The sequence below is a fragment of the Miniopterus schreibersii genome (assembly GCF_964146895.1).
Source record: "Miniopterus schreibersii genome assembly, chromosome: 9".
Lineage (NCBI taxonomy): Eukaryota > Metazoa > Chordata > Mammalia > Chiroptera > Miniopteridae > Miniopterus > Miniopterus schreibersii.
In genome coordinates, this window is record NC_138118.1 from 84,486,200 (window position 1) to 84,502,431 (window position 16,232).

At 49.2% G+C, this 16,232-nt stretch overlaps 1 pseudogene across 1 annotated transcript; it reads right to left on the bottom strand.

Moving 5' to 3' along the window:
- Positions 1-1,374: 1,374 nt before the first annotated feature.
- Positions 1,375-15,719, bottom strand: LOC308561638 (histone-lysine N-methyltransferase PRDM7-like; annotated as a pseudogene). Its single transcript has 5 exons — positions 15,566-15,719; positions 14,643-14,745; positions 14,171-14,437; positions 1,701-1,897; positions 1,375-1,407 (listed from the first exon to the last, which is right to left on the bottom strand). The product of its transcript is annotated as a histone-lysine N-methyltransferase PRDM7-like (transcript).
- Positions 15,720-16,232: the final 513 nt, after the last annotated feature.

The window sequence follows — 16,232 nt, forward strand, 5'->3', positions numbered from 1 at the left end:
TCTGGCCTCTCATTCTGTCTTTATGCTGGGAGGCCCCAGTCCTACCTCCATGCCTGCCTTTGCCCCCACTGATGGGCAGGAGTGCAGGCCACCCACTCCCCAGCAGGACCGCAAGCTGGGTCCTGTACCTAAGGGTAGTTGAAGCTTCTGTTTGGAGCAGTGGGTTTGCTCTGCCCTCATTAGTGCCCAAGGCAGCAGCATTAGACCCTTGGGTACAAGCCCAGACTAGCTGTCTCTTCTGGGCCTCACTGACTACCCCTCACTGGCTTTCAGGGGGTATGGCCAGGTTTCTCCCACTCAGAGGATGCTGGGCATGCCTGGGCAGGAGCAGTGGGTAAAGGTGGGGAGCTTCTTGGCTGAGGCTGTGCTATAGGGTGGGGCAGGGTGAGGGGCCCTCTGGAGAGTCCCTTACCTCTTCGATCCAGGTGTGTCACTCAGAGCAACCTATGGACTGAGCCTCCTCAGAGGTGGTCCTGTTGCGTCGTCCCCCAAAAGGAGGCAGGAGAGGAAGGCCTCTACCTCTCTCTTCTCTCCCACTGAGGAGCTTTGAGAGTTGGGGAGGGGCCCGGCCCCTGAGCTCTAGAATGTGGCTCTATGGGATGGTGGGTTCTAGATTCCTGTCTGTGTGATGAAGACAATGGCTTCTATTAGAGGGACCCTGCCCCTTGCCAGGCATGGCTCTGTCCTGGAACTTCGCTCTGCTCCTTGTTGCAGGAAAAGGGACAGTGAAGTCCTGGACCAGGACAATGAGGCCACAGGGTCCAGACCCAGGTAGCCAAGGAGCAAAGGTGAGGGGCAGAGCTGAACCTACTGAGCCCTGCCCCCTACAGAGACCTGAGCTGGGAACAGTCGAGAAGGAGTCCTGGGGTCCAGGGTGAATGTGGGTGGGAGCCTGAGGGGAGCTGGTGTTCTCCTGTGGGACCTTTGTAGACCCTGCTCTGCCTCTGGTGCCCTGTTGGCCAGCTGGACCCTCAGACTCATTGTCCTCACGAGCAGGTGCCATCTTCTCAACTTCCGCAGGATTCCTCCTGGGCCTCTGGGTTGGGTGTCTTCCAGGCTCTTGGGTGACTTTGGGGAGTGAATTGCTCTCAACCCCCTGGGCCTTTGGTGTGGTGTACTTACCCATGCATGCTTCATGCGTGTGACCCTATGCATGTGCACCTGCGTGTGTGTGTGCACTTGTGCGCGTGCACACACGTGTGGTTGTGTCCCTGAGTGTGGGAAGAGACAGGAACCAGAGCCTGTACTGCAGAAGACTTTATTGATTGAACAGTTGAGGATAGATTCACGCATGGGGAAGTTGCAGTGGTTGATGTGGCCATGGCTGCTCATGTAGCTGGTCGTATGGCTTCTTGTACGCACATCTGGGGTCCACTAGGTGCTATCCTCACTGCCCAGCACTTGCACCTAGAATGCAGACACAGGTGGGGTCTCATCCCTGGTGACCAATAAGAGAGCCACAGTTCCATCAGGAAAACAGGTGCAGGCCACCCTCTGGGGGACAATGGGCTTTGGCACATGTAGTTCCCCCCTAGCAGCTGGGGAGCTGGGGTGTGTGCATGTGCCTGTGTGTGTGTGTGTAGGGACTGAGGGCTGCTCTGCAGGCAGTGAGATCTGGGATGTCACCCCTGCTGGTGAGGCATGTTGGGGTGTGTGGGGTGCAGGTCTGGGGAGAATGGGTGCCCTCCCAGACACAGTACCAGCCGCTTGACCAGCTCCACCTTGTGCATGGGATGCAGGCCAACTATGCAGGACTTGGGCTCAGTCAGTGCGGCCCTGGCATCTGCATTGACGTTGTACTTGCCCAGGGGCCCCTCATAGAGCTCTTCTGGGGACCTTACCAGCAGCATTTGTAGGAAGTCCATGAAAAACTCATTGTCCTTCCCTGCGGCCAGCCCTGCATGGTGGGGGGCGACATAATGCCAGGACAGGAGGATGGCAACCCAATCCCAGCCCCTAATGTCCCTAGGTCTCCAACCTCAGTGGTCTCCACTTTCCCCAGTTTCTCCACAATGCCTACCTCACCTGCCCCAGGTGCTCCCCACAGTTACCACACCACACCTGCCCCAGGTTTACCCCACAATTACCCGCACCTCACCTGCCCCAGGTGTCCCCCATGACTACCCTGCCTCATCTGCCTGTGGTCTTCCTCCACAACATCCCCAAATCCACCTGCCCTCAGACCCTGCCCATCACCCTAACCTCAGCTTTCTTTCCTCACTCCATGCTCCCTGGGTCACAAGTGGGGGCGGGGGCGGGGGGGAGGAGAGTCAAGCCCCTGATGCAAGGACCCTCCCTTCATGTGAGCTTGGCTGGCCTAGGGCTTGGAGGGTTGGGTCAGGCTGGGCTGGGGTGGGGACTGGAGTTGGCAGAGGCCGGGGTTGTTGCCCACATTTGTTTCCTGTGATGGAGGAGGGGTTGGGTGCCTTGATAGGTGGGCATCATCTACTGTAAGGGGCCCAGTGCCTGGATTTTCACAGCTTACCAGTCCCCTCCCACCCCCCAACAGCAGAATGTGCTGGAAGCACCTGTCAGCGCGCAGGTGCAGAGCAAGGTGACAGCTGCTGTTCCCCTTCATGGCTGACAGCGGAGGTTCCTCATGAGCTGCCTTGGCAGGCTTTATGTCTCAGGGCCAGTGGGCGGGTGGAACCTGGCTGGTGGCAGGCTGGCCTGCCCATCAGGACCTGGCAAGTGAGAGCCCAGGTAGGGCAGCGAGGGTGAGTACTGAGCAGATGCAGGCTTGGGTGCTGTGTAGGGGTGGTTGACAAATGGTTTGGGGGCACGTGGACATAGATGAGGGGGTGATGCAAGCCTGGTCAGTGATGAAGGACGGCCGAGGCTGGGATGCTCAGGGCCTCTGGCTTGTAGCTCAGAGTGACAAGATCTGGGTTGGTTCTGGGTATTCGTTTTGGGGTGGGAGTTCCCCTCCACTCGAGGAGCGACCTGGGTCCACATCTGGCTCAGAGTCCAGGAACAGGGTGGTGGTTTCTGCTGTGGCCGGTGTGACAGCAGAGGGGGGCTTCCTGGGGCTTCCTGGGGCCCGTGCGTCTGGTTGTGGGAGACGGGCCCAGGGCTGCAGCTGGCCTGAGCTAGGCAGCAGCATCCAGGGGGTGAAGGTGAGCCTGAGAGCACTGAGGCGTGAGGAGCAGGGCCGTCCCTGATGCCTGGTGGGATTATCGTGTCCTTGCCGGGGAGGAAGGAGGGGACGCAGATGAGAAGAGTTTCCTTCTGTGGCCAGGCCAGCCCAGGGAGCTCTAGGATTCGGGGAAGCCAGCTACAGCCACCTGATGGAGGCATTGAGGGGCTCCCGCTGTTCAACTTTGAGGGATTTAAATATCAAAACAATCTGCTTACAATGGATTTTAACACATTGAACAACAAAAAGTTTCTAGGAATCCACAAAAAAAGAGCAGGGAGGGAGAAGGGAGAGTTTCTTTTTCAGGAGAATGTTGGGTGAAAAAGTATGTAATTAATGAGAATATTATAGAGCCACCTTTTTGCCATCGCTTATATAATCGTTTATTCAGGCAGGAATCATCAATGGGCGCTGTAGCCACTGGGTGCCAGGCAACTGGGGAACAGAACTTTAACAAAGTCAAACTACACACACACACACACACACACACACACACACACACACACACACACACATATAATAATGTATAAATCTGGTGGGAACCACCTAATCAAGTTATGAAACTCTGCATCCCTCTTGACATGACACAATATGATGTACACATTATTATATTCTGACTAAAAGTCTAAACTGAAAAAAAAAATTGCCAGAAATGGTAAAATGTGAATCGCTAAAAATAGTAAAATGTGGAAACACATAGTAATAAAAATTATTTCTAAATGTCTTTAAATGAAAATTGGCAGATTAAATTTAAAATAACTACAAATTATGGTTTTATCACATACATAGAATAAAATCTAAGACAGTGACAGCAAAAAGGACAACGCAAAAGAAAACAAATACAGTATTGCTTTAATAATATATGTGAAGTGTCAGTGTGAGAAACATTCAAACATATAGAGACTTTTTTTTTTAGTTTATTTGAGCCAAACTGTCGACAGTTTCTGGGAAGCAGAATCTCAACAGGATGAGATAATGCTCCAGAGAATGGCAGGTGTTTGAGATCTTTACCCACCTTTAATGGGGTTGTTTTTTATAGTCCCTTGCATATTTTGAGCAGAAATCTTGTATCAGATATGTTTTTTAAAAAAATTTATATTGTTGAAAGTATTACAGATATCCCCTTTTTCTCCCCATCAGATGTGTGTTTTGCAAATATTTTCTCCTAGGATGTGGCTTGTCTTTAAGTAAAGAAAAATTTAGAAAACTCTAAGAAATAATTCATATAAATACTGGCAAATAATCAAAATTAACAAGAAATTGATTATGGAACTAAATATACTAGTAATTCTATTATTTTATTATTATGACTATTATTCTTATGACTTTTTTTTTTTAATTTATCTTTATTGATTTCAGAGAGGAAAGGAGAGGGAGAGAGAGAGATAGAAACATCAATGATGAGAGTCATTGATCAGCCTCCTCCTGCACGCTCCCGACCGGAGATCAAGCCCGCAACCCGGGCATATGCTCTGACTGGGAATCGAACCCTGATCGCCTGGATCCTAGGTCGACGCTCAACCACTGAGCCATGCCCAGCTGGGCTATTCTTATGACTTTTAAAAATATTGCTAATTTTAAAATCTTTCTATTTTCCAAATATAAGAAAAACTAAAAGGAGACAGACAACAGACAGGCCTAGTCAGGGTGAAGATGGCTTTTGTCAGGGAAGGTTCTCATCTAGGACATGACCGTCTGCCACAAACTGCTTTTAGTTAAAAAGTGTTCATTTTGGACTGTCCTTTGAAGTTACTTTAGGTCTCTGAGTTACCAAGGCTTTCACGCAGTCATTGCCTGAGTTTGTAAGGTTAGTATTGGGCCCCTTTTGGTTCATATATTTCCCTTTTGGTCATAAATTCAACCCTTTGAGATTTTGCTCCACAGTATATGTCGACGGTTTGGCTCAAATAAACTCAAAAATTCTTCACAGGTGAATGTTTTCTTATGTTAACAGTCTCAATAGAATAAAATCTTTCTAATAATGCAGCTGTCTATACCCAGAGTATGCTGGGCACATGAGGAGAGGTCCTGGTGGGTGGTAGGCTCCTGTCCCTGCAGCAGCTCCCATACAGGCTCAGTGCCCATCTGTCAGGGGTGGGCTGGGCAGGGGTCTCCTTGGCCGCCACTAGTTAGATTAGATGCCTCTGACTCTGTTTTCAACTCCCCCAGATTTTAGGGCGGCCCATATTTTATGTCTACCTCTTGTGATACTGGCTGCTTCTCGAGATACTGGCTGCCTCTCTCAATAGTGCCAGCCTCTTGCAATAGTGCCCGCCTCTCACGATAGTGTCTGCCTCACAATAGTTGCTGCCACTTGCAATTGTCGCTGCCTCTCGTGATAGTGGCTGCATCTCGCAATACTGGCTGCCTGGTGACATAGTTCCTGACTTAGGCAATCCTGGCTGCCCCTTGAGATAATCGCTGCCTCTAGAAAGTGATGCCTCTCTGTGTAATGAATGCCTCTCATCCTCGTGCCTGCCTCCCAAGGTACTGGCTGCCTCACGAGATAGTGGCTGCATCTCCCTATACTGCGATACTGCACACACCTCGTGACAGTGGTGCCTGGTTAGGAAGCTGTCAGATAGTAGCTGCTGCTTGCCGTAGTCACTGCACTTGTGATAGTGCCTAGCTTTATGGTCCTTGACCTCTGACCCATGAATTCATGTCTACTGTGCTCATCATAGCATTCTTTTATTGTGTTAGAGTTAGGGGTTAGGGGTTAGGGTTAGGGCTAGGGCTAGGGCTAGGGTTAGGGTTAGGGTTAGGGGTTGGGGTTAGGGTTAGGGTTAGGGTTAGGGTTAGGGCTATGGCTAGGGTTAGGGTTAGGGTTAGGGTTAGGGTTAGGGGTTGGGGTTAGGGTTAGGGTTAGGGTTAGGGCTAGGGTTAGGGTTAGGGCTATGGCTAGGGTTAGGGTAAGGCTAGGATTAGGGCTAGGGCTAGCATTAGGGGTCCGGGTTTAGGGTCAGGGTCAGGGTCTAGGGTCAGGGTCAGGGGTTAGGGTCAGGGTCAGGGTTAAGGGTTAGAGTTAGGGTTTTAGGGTTAGGGTTACGGTTAGGGCTAGGGTGAGGATTAAGGCTAGGGTTTGGGTTAGGGCTAAGGTTAGGGTGAGGAATAGGATTGGGTTAGTGTTAACGTTAGAGTTAGAGCTAGGGTTACTTTTAGGTTTAAGGCTAGGGTTAGGGTTAGAGCTAATGTTAATCTTAGGACCAGGTTTATGGCTAGGTTTAGGGTTAGGGCTAGGGTTAGTGTTAAGGCTAGTGTTACAGTTAGACTTAGGGCTAAGGCTAGGGTTAAGGTTAGTGCTAGGGTTAGGATAGAATTAGATATTGTCCTAAGGTTAGTGAGAGGGCTAGGTTAAAGGCTAGGGTTAAGGCCATGGTTAGGTTTAAGGCTAGGTTTAGGTTTAGGATTAGGATTAGTGGTAGATTTAGGGTTAGGGTTTGGGCTAGGGTTAGGTTTATGCCTAGAGCTATTGTTAGGGTTAGGGTTACGTTTAGGGTTATGGTTAGTTTCAGTGTTAGGAATAGGATTAGGACTAGGATTAGGGTTAGGTTTAGGGCTAAGTTTAGCATTTAGGTTAGGGCTATGATTGGGGTTAGGGCTAGGGTTAGGGTTAGGGCTAGGGTTAGGATTAGGATTAGTTTCAGGATCATGACTAGGGTTAGAGCTAGGGCTAGTGTTAGGGTTATGGCTAGAGTTAGGGTTTATCTCAGGGGTAGGGATATGGCTAGGATAGAGTTGGAGCTATTGTTAGGGTTTCACTTAGGCTTAGGGCTAGGTTTAGGGTTAGGGTTTTGTTTAGGTTTAGGGCTAGTGTTAGGGGTAGGGGTAAGGATAGTGTTATGATTAGGGTTAAGGTTAGGGCTAGGGTTAGGGCTAAGGTAGGACTAGGTCTAGGGCTAGGGCTAGGTCTAGGGCTAGGGCTAGGTCTAGGTCTAGGGTTAGTATTAGGGATAGGACTAGTGTTACATTTAGGGTTAGGGTCAGGGCTAGATTTACAGTTAGGGGTAGTGTTAGGTGTAGGGCTAGGGTTATGTTTCTCTTAGGGTCAGGGCTAGGTTTAGGGTTAGGATTGGGGCTAGGGTTAGGGTTAGTGTTATGTCTAGGGTTATGTTTAGGGTTAGTGTTATGGTTAGGGGTATGGTTACGTTTAGGATTAGGGCTAGGGCAAGGGTTATGGTTAGGGCTAGTGTTAGGTTTAGGTTAGGGTTAGGGATTGGGTTAGGTTGTCGCTTAAGTTTAGGGCTAGGGTTAGGGCTATGGGTAAGGTTACGCTTAAGGCCAGTGTTTAGGCCAGGGTTAGGGTTAGTGTTAGGGTGAAAGTTTGTGCTACGTTTTGTGTTAGCGTTCTGTGTTGGGGTCAGCAGCTGAAGCTTGTCATAACAGCTGCCTATTTGGATTTGTTTCTATATATTAGGTAGGCCTGCTAGGACAACCTGTTTTTTTTGGAGGGTCTGTAGTGCAGGCCAATGCCAGACGCTGTTTGTGAGTGGCCTTGAGCACCCTGTTTGGAGCTATCAATAACCCACAGCTTGAGGTCCCCTCTGTTGGGGCTGGGTGTGTTCGGACAGGACCGAGATGCACACCTAAGTCTGCTTTTGCAAGGCCTGGGTCCAGAAGCAGATCAGACAAAGACTCAAAGCACTCTGAGGCCTGCCTCTGCCTGCAGGCTGATAAACCTGATTCTCTTAATGAGCCTCATGCTGTAGAAACTCCAGGGGGATAGGGCGAGAGGTTTTCTTGCAGGGTGGGGCAATTGCTTCCTCCTCAGGCAAAAGCTGCTTGGAAGGTAAGTGTGTGCCTCTGCAGTCTGGGGAATGGCTCGGCACAGGAATCCAGAGGGGTGCCTTTGGCCTAGATTCTCCTCACACAGCTACGGTCCACTCTGCCCTGCCTCTGCTGAAGCCCAAGGTGAGTGGCTGCACAGGAAACTTTGTGCGTTGGCTCTTTAAGTGGGCGCCTGCATTTCCAGGTGTCTCCCCCTGGCAGATAGAAACCAGGCTCCTTTTCAGGGCCAGATGTTATGTGGGCACCTATCTCAGTGCTGGTTCTCTGGGCTGGAGAGCCCCACCAGGGGTTGAGGCCCCAGAGTCCTCAGTGGGAGCCCCCCACAGCTGAGATCTCCCTCCGGACCTTCAGCTGCTGCCTGTGGGAGCCCAGCCAGCCCTCTCGTGCCTCTGCACTTCCTACCCGTCTCTATGCGATCTTCCCTTTGCCTCCTTGGTGATGAGGTTGCCTTCCAGCTCATCTTCAGTTGCAGTTGGTTTTTCAGGATGGTTTTCTAAAGTTCAGTTGTCATTCCAGTTTGGTCCCCGGAGAGCGGCAGGGTAGTCTCCACTCAGTCCGCCACCATCTTCAGTCTGCCCAGGTTATCGTTCTCATGTATTTTATTTGTCAAAATAAAATATGCACATGAGACAAAATAAGACAGTGAGGAAAGAGCAGAAAATGAAAGTGCTCCTGAGGACCTGCCAGCTCCTGCCCCTGCAGCGGAGGGTGAGGATTCTGAGACCTGCCTCTCCTGACTCTCACCCCACAGTAGAAATATCATTATCTTGGTTTATTTAATAAGGGTCATTGCTGTCATCAGTCCCTTTAAAGAATGTGCACTGGGATAGGTGTATCTGTATTGTCCTCCAGTACAATAGCATCGTGAGACCTCCCACCTCTTCAGGAAGGTGCCTGGGCTATGACTGCGGCCCATGCCCCACATTTCTGAGTCTTCTGTGGTTGCAGACATGTTTTCTTGGGTTTTCTAATTGTCTTCCTTTTATTCTTCCATCGCCTGCTTTTTTTCACATCCTTTAGTCTTTCTAGTGTTTGAAGTGTCCCCAGTGAAGACTTGCTGCTTGCAGCCCTCCTCCCTGTCCCCATCCCAGGGATGTGTCCCTGAGCCAGGGGTGAGGCTGTCCTCCCGACAGCCCCTGCAGTAGCTTCCCTGGGTCGGCTCCAGGGTGCCCCGAGTCACAGGTCTCACCCTCTCTGTCCCGACACCCCTATTATGTCCGAGACTGTCTTCAGTTAACGTGACAGTAAAGGGTGAGTGAAAAATAAATTTCCTCATAAATGGTTCTCAGGTTGTCTTTCATCTGCCCTCACATTTGACTAACGATTTGACAGGGACAGAATTCAGAGTTTAAAATACTTTTCCCACTAGAAACCTGAAGGCCTCGTATCACTGCGTCAGCCAGGGTCCTTGATAAGTCATAAGTCGCTCGGACATTTCCTTCTCTGCAGGTCACCTGCGATTCCTTTATTGGCGCTTTTGAAAAGATTAAAGTTATGCAGGTAACTGGTTACTAACATCACATAATTGTCAGGTACCGTTCATCATAATTTGGTGTCTGTATACTGAGTTGTGTGCTTAACCTTTGTATATATATATTTTAGTATGTTTTTATTGATTTCAGAGAGAGGAAGGGAGAGGGAGAGAGGGGGGAAGGGGGGAGAGAGAAACATCAATGATGAGAGAAAGTCATTGATGGGCTGCCTCCTGCATGCCTCTTAGTGGGGATCGAGCCCGAAACCCAGGCATGTGCCCTGACCTGGCATTGAAACTCGGACCTCCTGGTTCATAGGTTGACGCTCAACCACGGAGTCACCCCGCCTGAGCTGTTACCCTGTATTTTGAGCCCTTCACCCAATTCTCCCTCCTCTACCCCTATTGCCAGGTAACCACCCTTCTGGGACCTGTACCTATGAGTTGGATTGTTTTTGTTAGTTCACTGGTTACTCTTTTTGTTTTATATCCCATCCGCTGTGAACGGCTAAAGCTGAAAAGGAGGGTTTTGTTTTGAGTTTTAAGTCCTAGGTAAGAGTCTTTCTAATTCACCTTGGTGCTAAGCCTTTGAGTTTAAATACAATATCAAGGTCTCCTTTAAGCCCTGGGCATTGTTTGGTCATCTTACTCAATAGTCTCTTTGATGATCTCTTCCTTCCATGCTCTCAGGTCTCTCTCTCGAGCACAGATGTGATGTGGATGTTGGAAATCCTGGACCAATCTTCCAAAATGGTTACCTTGTTTCTTAGGTTTTTTTTTTTTCTTTGTTATTGGACATGCTTTCGAGGGTGTTTCTTAAACTCTGTCTTCCAATATTGTATTTTGACAGATATATTTTAAGAGAATTCCTAGCTTTGCCTTGGTTGTGCTGCATGTGAGCCGGGCACCATCCCCCCCACATTGGGCTGTGGATGTTCCCTATGTGCAGGATTCGCGGATCCACCCAGCAGCAGCCCCCAGAGCACATACCAGGGGGAGGGTCCGGGCACCAGTGTTAGCCAGGCAGGCAGACAGGTGGGCAGCTTCCTGGTGACACAGCCCCCGCCGCAGGCTCCAGAATTTGCCTTCCATCAGAGGTAAGGCAGCAAAGCCTTGTGGCTCAGGCAACACTATCCACAGGCTATGGGGGGAGTCTTACTTGGTTTACTGATGCCCACCAAGACAGTGCCAATAAAGTGCTTTGCTTACCTGTTTCTGGAAATCACAACAGTCCCCAGCCAGCATCTCTCAAAAAGAAGAGGGTGTTTTTTCCCTCAGACGAACATCCCGAATTGTGAGGGCAGACAGGATATCTGTCCCAAGGATGGTGCTCAGGCCTTTTCCTGAGATTGTCCTGGGACTTTCCTGCAGCCTCTTTCTGGCCTTTTCTTTCCCCAGAAAAAGGCTGTCAGAGTTTCTGAGCAGCATAAAGATCCTGGATTCATATCCAGATTGTAGTCTTAAAGGGCCTTGGGAGGGCCATGGGGATCCTGGGTGCTGTGGACTGGCTGTGTGTGGGGCCAGAGCAACAGTCCAGGAGCATGCAGACAGGGGGAACCAAGGAGCGTGGTGAGGAATTTCCACACCTGCCCCGTCTACCTTTCCCAGCCCTAGTCCCCGCCATCCAGCCAGGTGAGGCTTTCCTAGGAGGTAGCGTGGGCTTCCTTCCTAACTCCTGGAGTGAATCAGCTGGCCAAAGATGAACACAGGACATGAGGCCTTGAGGCTGGACGTCAATGGAATGGGAGCTGGGGGTTGTGCAGTGGGGAGCAGGGTTGTTCAGGGGGGAGGGGGAGTCAGGCAGAGGGCACCTGCCTGAGTAATGCTGTGTGGGTTTCCAGGCACAGTGGGCTGACAGCCAGGCTTGCAGCGATGCCTTCTGGGGGGCCAGGATGCTCCTTGAGCTTTCAGGGGGAAGCCTGGGCTGAGCCACCTCTCAGAGCCAAGCCAGTGCCCTAGGGAAGCAGGTGTGGCCATTCGTCCATTCAACACAAGTGACAGCTTTATCCTGATGAAAACGGGAGATTTCCTGAGTTCCCTGGGTTCTGCTGAGAAGTGTTGTGGGCTCTCTGGCCCGTGCCATATTTGGAAGGTGCCTCGGGAACTCTAATGCTGCGGTCGTAGGCCATGGTGTTCTTTCTGCGGTGAATCTGCTTCTGTCTCATTAGGATGCTTTGGTCTGTCTCCAGGTGGGCCAAGGATGCCTTCGAGTCGCAACTTCCCGATGATGCTTTCCTTTCTTTTCCAGAGTCATTCCCATCTCAAGGTGGGAGGAGTTTTCTACCTGGCAATTTCCTCGTTCACCTCAGTCATTTCATTTTCTCCACAGCCGCTCGCCTGGTCTGAGCATCGAGGGCGGGGCTTCGGGGTGGTGAAGCTGTCAGGTCTGTGGTTGCAGGCCCTCTTCCCTGGGAAGGGGGTGGTGGCCTCGGCGCCCCGGGTGCCCTCTGTGCCCTGAGACATTGGTGCTGAGCGTGGGGGAGGATGCGGTTGGCGTTGTTGGTCACAGCGGCTCCTGTAACTTGGGGGACTTCGGGGGCCATAGGCCACGTCCAGGGGCCCCAGCCGGTGCATCTGCTTCCGCGAAGCACACCCATCGGTTGATTCTTCTATGTGCCCTGGCGGGGATCGAACCCGCAACCTTGTCCTAGTCTGGAGGGCCCTCTAACCAACCGCGGTATTCTGCCGGGCTGCCAGTGACACGCCAACCCCTCTGTCGCAGTCTAGTTAACGTGTCCTCGTGGTGGAAGTGACCTTTAAACCCTCTTGCCCTGGCAGCCACTGGGACGTGTCCTGAGGCTGAAATGAGGTTTATTCAGTGGGCTCGATGTGGGTTGCGCCGTAGCACATCCGGCAGTTTCCCGGGGTCTGTAGGAAAATCCCCTATAGTCAGTAAGGTGAATCATCATTAAACGAGGGTCCTGTTCCTACGAGGTGCCCTCCCCATTTCACAGTCACGGTTAACAGAGGGTGATCCACATCTCTGCCCCCAACAATATCACGCCAACGTGACGTCTTAGCCCACGTGATGTTGCTTGGTGCCCGGCCTGACGTCGCATCTTTGGGGCCCAGAGGCTGGACACCCAGGTTCCTGACGGAGCTGGCTGCGGACTGGCTGCCTTCATGGGCCTCGGCCTCTGTCCGTGAAGTGGAAACAGAGTTGGGGAGCCCCTCGGCCAACAGCATTCCCTGCGCGTTTCACCCAGGAGGCCCCGGTCAGATTCAGTTCCCAGGATCATGATCCTTGGGGCGCAGAGGGTGTAGCGCCTTTGTTCTGCTCCCTCTGCGCCCTGGCCACGGTCACTTTAGAGACATTCCAAGCGTGTTTCTCTGCTGCCGTCTCCTGGGCACCTTGGGAATAACACCCGGGCGCAGGAGCTCAGGAAAAGCGTCCGGGTAGAGGGCATCACCTGCATGTTGAATGCTGCCGCCTCGTGGGAACCTTGGGAATAACACCCGGGCGCAGGTGATCAGGCAAACCTGGGGGTAGAGCGGATTATTTGTGAATGTTGAACTCCATTTGCGGGTCATGTTGTTGAAGTTTCTTACATCACATTGAGGTTTTAGTGGGCGTCTATTGGTTCTGAAAGAGGTAGGCTCTGTCCCTGAATGAGAGGTGTGTTAAATCTATTACGATTATCAATTTGTCTATTGATTATCAATTTCCCTTGTCTTTTTTATATTCTTTGAGTGTGTTATTAAGTTCAGACCTTTTTACCCATTCTGAAACAACCACCTTTAGAACAACTCACTTTATTTTTCCCTTGAAAATATGTTTCCGTACCTTATACCTTCTGTTATCCAAAGCATACACTTTCTTCCTAATTAATTAAAATTCGTAACTCTTTAAAACCTTTGATTTTAGTGACCCCTCTAAAGTAAGCAATTACTACTCTTTAGACTGAGTTTTATGAACACATTTCAAACATACTCTCAGTTTCAAAAAGCACACCTCCCACAAATTATAAGACATTAAATCAACAGCTTGAAATTTAAAAAGGAATAGTTGAAATAAGTTAAATTGATTTACATAGATTGCTAAGGTTCTCCTTTTTCTTTTCCTTTTTCTTTCCTTTCAAAAAGGCTCACCTCCCAGAAACTTGTATTTTATTTCCGTATTTTAAAAGATTATCTAGATAAGAGTTTTTGACCAGGTATTTGCATTTGAAAGGTCCGAGGACTGGGTTTCATAAAGCCAATTATCTATGTGAATCTGAGGAACTGAGGAGGTTTTGGGGAGGTAAAAAGATTTGGTGGGCTTGGATATTTTGGAGTCACACCTGTGGCCCTATAAAGACTAATTGTAAAATAAGGACAGTCACTCTTAAAAACTTAAGGATTGGGAAATATTGGCAAAAGACTAACAAATTCATTCATCCATTCTTTGAAATGGGCTAGTGCTAGGGTGAGGGCGAGGGCGAGGGCTAGGTTTAGAGCTAGGGCTAGGCTTAGGGTTGTTAGCGTTAGGGCTAGGGTTCCTTCAGCCTGCATGGGGATTCAACTGTCGATGGTGACCACACGATATTTTTCTGACTCATAATCTATATGTCTGAGTCCATTTGTCCATTCAGAGCAGGAGTCTCACAGGGAGGAGCCGCTCTTTTGTGTCTGTACCACCTTGCTCCCACTCACGGTCTGATCCTCAAACAGGAGCTCCCTGTTCATACAAACTCCACTCAGTACACAGAGCTAACCATATTATGCCCACCCATGATCTAGCATGTAGAAGGTGGGTTCCCACCAAACCACAGGAGGGATGTGTGAAGCCAGAGGACAGGGGTATCCACTGTTGGCTGCATCTTCATCTTCTGTGATCTGGCCCTCATAAGGGCCAAAGTGCAGACCCACCGGCAGATCCGATTCCTCTTTCCACACTCCAAGCACAGCCTCGGGGATGCTTCACAGTCTGATTTTCAACCCAGGGGGCAGAGTAAAGGCTGAGTGGTTGGGGTGCCCCTTGTCCACTGCACTGTCTTTTACAAATATAGGGGGCCCATGCACAGCACAGCTGTCAATGAAGACATTCTGACACTTCTCACAATCTGGAAGCAAGAGGAACAGGGATCAGGAAAGATGTAGTGCATGTTCCTGGATGTAAAGAGTTTCAGAGAGAACCCAGGCACTCACATAATTGAGCCTCAATCCTGTACTCCAGGTCACTAGAAGAAAGGAATGATTTGGGCACCCAATGACCAGATGAAATTATTGTATCAAGATATAACATGCTTCTTGGTGAGGGTCACTTACAGAGGTAGTCGCCGTCCTGGGTGTTCGCTGACCTCTTGGTACATGTGGCCCTTTCTTTCTCGTAGGCTGTACATCTTCACTTCCATCCCCTTCCTCCTGAGTTCTAAGTTGGAGAAGAGCAGGTGAGAGAGGGTGGTGGGGTGTGGAGTGTTGGTTCCTGTTTTGTCAGAAAACACACAATCTCTTCCCATTAAATTATTACCTGTTCTGCCCGGCCGGGTGTGGCTCAGCAGTTGAGCGTTGACCTAGGATCCAGACGATCAGTGTTCGATTCCCGGTCAGGGCACATGCCCAGGTTGTGGGCTGCAGCCGATCAATGACTCTCTCATCATTGATGTTTCTATCTCTCTCTCTCCCTCTCCTTTCCTCTCTCTGAAATCAATAAAGATATATTTAAAAAAAATTATTACCTGTTCTTCTATATACTCTTGGCATTTTCCTCTGTTAAGTAAGAGAGACTAAGACTCCACAAAGACTACCAAAGACTGATTCAATTTTAGTTTCTAGATTTTTCCCATTATCAGGGAAAATCTTTCCCAATCTTTACTCATTCATAAAATATTTATTGAGGGCACATTATGTGTTAGGTATTGAGTAAAGGCTTGGGCATACAACACCAAGAAAGTATGGTTGCTATTATCACAGATGCATTTATTGGAAAACTTGCATGTTTCAGTTACTTTAAATATAATGTAATGCTCTCAAACAATATATGAGTTATGTATCCTATGTTCTCTTTACACATGAGCATTCAGGAGCTCAGGGTTTATAAGATTTGCCCAAAGTTCCAGTGCTACCTTCTGTCTCAGCTTAGTCCAGCTTCAATCCAGGCCTCTGCAGTCTACCCCACATACATAAGCCATACTTACCAGCCTTTCTAGAGGACTTAGTGGAACTGAAACCTCCAAATTATTTTCTCTTACCCAATTTTGGTCTAGAGTGCTGTCCAGAGGTACTTGCTTCCCCAGGAGGGGGTACTGGTTTCTGGGCCGGCTCTGAACCACTTGTGGTCAGCAGATTTGCTGTTCCTGACAATTCTTTCAAACTGGAATCATTACTTAATGGTGCCCTGGACATTGCCTGCAATGTAAAAGTCACACGTTAAAAGACAACATTCATTTCTTAATGCTTTAAGACTTAGGATATATTTTACATGCATGACTTTAATACTCCCACAACCCTTGGAAATACCTGGGAAGTATGAATATTAGAGGGAAAAGAAAGGGCCATGTGGGTAGTGAATCCAAGATTGGAACCCATGCCTTAAGGCTCTTTCCTTTCAGTTTTCTCTATAGTAGTGAAAGTGAGGGGTACTGGGGAGAGAAAAAAGAAATAGTTGGCAGAAACATATCTAAACAATACAGAAATTGGTGTTGAAATTTGCAAATTGTTGTATCTTGGAAAGAATATTTGTGATTAGTTTAGCTGGCTTCCATCAATTATGTTTGAGTAAGGTTGTATCACTAGCTAGTTCTCTTCAGTTTCCTGATCGATAACATGCGAATTCTTTTTTTCTTTTTCTTTTTTTTAAATATATCTTTATTGATTTCAGAGAGGAAAGGAGAGGGAGAGAGAGAGAGATAGAAACAT